General features: G+C 40.8%; 1 protein-coding gene across 3 annotated transcripts in view; it reads left to right on the top strand.

Annotated features, from left to right (window-relative positions):
• Window positions 1-1,998: 1,998 nt before the first annotated feature.
• Window positions 1,999-5,276, top strand: part of grik4 (glutamate receptor, ionotropic, kainate 4) — a 461,142-nt gene continuing 457,864 nt past the window's right edge. For all 3 annotated transcript variants that reach the window (XM_015380401.1, XM_015380400.1, XM_015380402.1), the window contains exon 1: window positions 1,999-2,685. The gene's annotated coding sequence lies outside the window, so the exon portion shown is untranslated. The remainder of the gene's footprint in view (window positions 2,686-5,276) is intronic.

Below are 5,276 nucleotides of genomic sequence, written 5' to 3'. Positions count from 1 at the left end.
TACAAAAAGCAGCTGTAAAAGGCGGCCCTGTCCAGGAAACACACAGCCAGGCAGATGAGCTCCGAGCCAGCTCGCATGTCAGAGGATGAAGAGAGCACATCCAGCCAGTCACAGAAACAGGACTACACTGAAAAACAGGCCAATCTCCAACATCTATAAACAACGCCTACTAGTTTTCAGGCACCCTTCAGTGCACCTTGGTTGTGCCTACAGCGTAGCCTGCCAATATTAGTGTTTGCATGTGACTGTACGACTGAACAAGGGTGGAGCTAGATGGGGGTCCAGGGGTGGCAATGGCCACCCCTGTCATTTTTCTCTTCTAATGCAGATGGTGGCAACCGTAATACTCTCAAGTGGAAGAATTTAAAACATTTTAACTTTTCATATATTAAAAATTACTTGACAACAAAAACAATGTGGTTAACTATGCACATCAATATACTAACATTAAAAATAAGTAGAGAATTCATGCTTTTTTCAGAACTAGATTTTGCGTTTTATGAGGTAAAGAGAAAAATGATGTGTCTCTGCAAGTCATCTAGGAGTCTTCAGCAAAATCATAGATACATAAATATTTTAATAAAAACTTATTAAATAATCAATATCTGTAGATATTAGTACTTGTAAATATCAATTTTATGCAGAATGAAAGAAAACAGAGAATTTTATCCACTGTACCTTTTATCTAGAAAGCACGGATGTTTGAATATATTTCAATCTGAAAAACTCACACAGAGAGAAAAGATAATTAGAAGAATTTTATTGATATGAAAGTATAGTCTTTGGCGCTCAGACCTCGGCAGGAACATTCATGCTGAATTATGCTTTAACATGCATAAGTAGATGAATGAGAATAGGGATGTTCCCCCTGGCCTGAAACTGGTGGTGGTTTGATCCGAGCTGGTTGACGAGGTGATCTGCTTGGGCTGATTTTTGGGCTTGGAGGCTTGGGGGGGTTGGCCCGGGGGTTTCCTTGGGGGTTTGGGGTTTTGGGGTTCTTGTTTGTTGTTGCGGTTCCCTTGACTTTTCCTTGTTGGGCAGGCTTGAGGGGCCGTTGGGGGGGAAAACTTCCCTTTGGGAAGAAGCCTCTGGCAGAACCGGGCTCAACATGGTGGTCTTCTGCCGGATCAATTGCAATGAGATGAGGGATGGTGACAACTGGGATTAATACTCACTGATGAGGTTGAGGTAGGAGTCATGTCATGGAGGACGATTCAGCTACGATGGCGGAGAAGGGGATGGAGGTGGGTGAATTGTCGTCTGAATCAAAATCTGACATTGCGTTTGAAGGCGCTTTTAAAGTGAAAGCAGGATGCTGATTGGGCTTCGTGGTGGAGTAGTTCAAAGCTGATTGGCTCGCGTCAGAGACTGATCAGCTTCTGATTGGATGGAGGTAAGCCAGAGTTTCTTCAATTGAACTTTCGCTAGAGCTTCATTTGTCTATTTGTTAGCAAAGAAAGTATAGTTTGTCCTTATTTAGAAAATATGGATGTTTTGCTCGTTAATTTTCCTGTTGGAACAGCATAGATTGACCCTGAGGTTCTTGTGCCTATCTACTTTGGGCCACCCCTCAGTGTACATTGGTTATTGCCTGGCCACCCTTATCAAAAATAAAAAAGTTAACGTATACAATAAAATGGCCACCAAATGAGCCAAGATCTTCAATCAAATAGATACGAAATCTGACATAATTTATGTGGAGATACAAAATATTACATAAGCATGATTTTCTTTTAGCTATGATGTTGTCAAAATATAAATAAAACAAGTACAACTTTGGTTTAACCCCAAATCCAATTTTTGGCTTCCTGTTGGACATGTCACCTTTAACTTTCTCCTTGAAACCATTTTTTTCTGCATGCAGACTGCATCCACCTGCTGTTAGTTTGCATCGCTTGTATAAAGAGAGTTTTCCATTGCACAGCAGAGCAGTCTGAGTGAGGAAGGCACCGATCATCTCCTTTCTGAGGGCGAATTTCCTCGCATGAGAGAGAGAGAGAGAGAGAGAGAGAGAGAGGACGAGAGGAACAGAAACACGGACCTTATCCGCACCTCAGTCTGCTTTAAACCTCCTTTGCAGACCGCAGTGGATCGAGCCACAGCGCAAGACGTAAAAAAGGAGGTGTTTGTTGAGAGGAGCTCCGCGTACAGACAGGAATCAGCTGCTTCTGCTCTGCGCTCTGCGCTCAGTGGGATGCGGGTTACGCAGCATCACCGGCGCCGAGGCTCCACTTCTTATGGCCCATCAGATTCTGAAGGGGAGAAAAAAAAGAACAAAACCAACAACAACAAAAGTCTTAACCGGTTAGAACAGGGGACTTGTTTCTATTGGAGATAAAACATAGGAGAGGGATATCATCAAACTCCTACGGATTTTCCGCCCTTCTCATTTTCTACCTCTGTCCCGTGAAAGTGGGAAAACATCTGATCCTCCAAAAAAGAAAAAAGAAAAAGAAAAAGGAGATTTCCCCGGACTGCTGTTGATCTTTATCGCTGACAAATTGAATCTGTCCTGAGAGTGTCGAGCTGCGGGAGATCCACTGACCTAAGGGGGAAAGGATTGAGTTAGTCTGCAATTACTGGCTTTTCTTGCAATTCTTCGTTATTTCTGTGCACAGAAGCGCGCAGACCTGCGCCAAACTCAGAGGAAATAGATTTTAAAACAAGGAAAAAGAAGCACCAAAGGTGAGTCTTTCCAATGGAAAATGCGCCACGTCTCAAAGCATATCAGTTTATAAAATACAAAGATTGCGCCAACATAGAATAAGCTTTAGACACTGCTTTCATGCAGGATAAGTTTAATAGTTATCTATATTACTATTAGGCTGCTAACTAATGAATGACATCCCCCTGCTTTAAGTCCTTGGATGGTTTCTTTATATCCAAGCTGCTATAGTTGTCTTGTGGTTTCTGGCTGTGCGCAAATTGTTGCATGTTGGGCAGAATGGAAGCTGTGCTCTGTGGCAGGGAGAGCAGAACACAAGTCATTAGTCAGGAGGCAGAGGATGTCTCAGTCGTGACGGATGATGGAGGAGCGCAGAGAGAGAAAGTGACACAGATCAGCGCGTAAATTCATCCTGTGGCCGATGGACAGCAGATCTGTGGTGCACGCTGGTGTAAGCGCTCTGATCACAGTTGAAGGGTGGACTTTTTTTCTCCTCATAAATCTGATGGTAATGGTCATAAGAAGTGGGGAGGACGGATTAATTTTTGGCACCACCTTGTGGATGGATTTGCTCCCATTTGCTGTGTTGGTGGCATCCACAGGTTACTGGTGGTATTTATAGAACTATGAAAGACAATCCCACATAGTGGGATGTAATGTTGGATATGTCTTTGTCCCACTGATAACACAATGTTTATGTCTATAGATATATCTATATGTAGGATGTGTCCTTGTTTGAGAAAAGAAATAGTATTAATTTGTTGGGCTTTTTAAAATATTGAGAACCCTTCTTGCATCCTTTTGCCACCTGTTGAAATGTATTTAATGCCTTTTCAAGCAGAAATAGTGCTCATCTATAAAGCACAAGCAGCTCTTACTTGATTTTTTTAAAGCAGAGAATTTATCCAGCATTGAATTAGTTTGAGTAAAAAAATATATATATCTGCTAGTTGACAAATTAAGCCATCGTAACTGTTTATTCAAGCTTGTGCTGCATTCAATCTGTCATCCTTGGTCTATGTTGACTGTAGCCTAAACAACTGACAAGTTTTCATTATGAATCACAACAAAGTGCAGTATATGTGAGAAGTTTTTGCTGATCCATCTTCAGAGACATGCAAACTTTAAAAGACCTCTAATTCATGTCATTTGATATGATGCTCATCTTTTGGAGAAATAATTGCCTTAACTATCATGGAAAGGCTTTCCACGAGGTTTGTGTCCCTTCCCTGTTGCAACTTATCTGACCTGGAAGTAAGGATGCCTCCTCCACCCCTGGTGGCACCCAGAAGCTAGTGCTTTGAATCTGGTGTGCTGGAGCAGATGTTAATCTACAGCATGAAGGACAGTTGAGCCCTTAGGACCATGGTTGAGAAACCATGCTGATGCTTTACATTGCATTTGTTGTAAAGCGGCCGAATCACCGATTATCTAAATCATGAAGATTCTGATATACTTAGGTGCTGCATTTTATACATGTGTAGCCATGAAAGTGATTTCAGCACCCAAATTCAATATTTTGGATTGGTAGGTGACTACGTCTAGCATTTTAGTATACACATTTTATGTTCACAAATATAGCACATATTAGACACTTCATTTGTCCATATTGACTGTGAAATTGTAAGAAGTGCTTAAAATAGTAGCAGCTTTAACTTTTTGTTGCAGACTTTCTTTATAATCAGACATCCGATTTTTCTGTTACCATTTCATAAAAATGATGCAGAGTTGCCCAGGGTTTAGTATCCAGGTTACCTGCCTCGTAAAGTCGAGTGGAAGTTGTACTTCTACACAATTTCTATGGATTTCCGATCCCTTTTACCTTTTTAAACAAAATAATCATGTTAAAAGTAGTTGGTTTTTCAAGGGACAAATAGAGCCCACGTTTGACTTCCGGTTTTGCATTGTAAAACCTGCACTGCAGTGTTTTGCTTTTTTCTTTTATCCACTGTGGGCCATATGGGAAGATACCCAGGGTGATAGTGTAAAGATACTGTGTACATGTGTCACATTAACAAGTATGTTAGTTCAGCTGCGTACTGAACAAGTGTCCTTGCATTTATAAGCAGCCCATGGGGAGTTGGAGACCCAAACATAATGATGAGACTAGGAAGACTGTTATATGCTCTGGAAGGAACTGCACTGCATTTTATCAGACCACAGGAAAAACAGATGACTTCTTGCATTGTAATTTGTTGGGGGTGTTCCAGAAAGAAGGGCCTCTAGGATGTGCCATCCTTCTGTTCTTGTATTTCTATCTGTACATTGGAAATTTGTAAGAACGCAAACCTTTTACCCAACAGTAACTGTAGTGAAACTGAATGTAAGTCAGTTGTTTTTATTGGATTATATTCGTATTTTTTAATCTACTTGTGCAAAATGCCTAAAATGTGCATTGAAAAGTTATAGGATGCTCTTTATTTTTAAGATGAAAAATAGGATATCCTATTTACAAGCAGACTATTGCATATAATGATTAGGTCAATAAGGATCCTCTTAAAGTCTTTGTTCCGCTTCTACAGTTAAAGCTTTTCTGTCTGTTAACGTACATGATACTTACCTTACATATATCTCTCTGTGTGTATGTGTGTGTGTGTGTGTGTGTGTGTGT

The sequence above is a fragment of the Cyprinodon variegatus genome, unplaced genomic scaffold (genome assembly GCF_000732505.1).
Source record: "Cyprinodon variegatus isolate N-32 unplaced genomic scaffold, C_variegatus-1.0 Scaffold213, whole genome shotgun sequence".
Lineage (NCBI taxonomy): Eukaryota > Metazoa > Chordata > Actinopteri > Cyprinodontiformes > Cyprinodontidae > Cyprinodon > Cyprinodon variegatus.
This window is presented reverse-complemented; position numbering and strand designations above follow the sequence as displayed.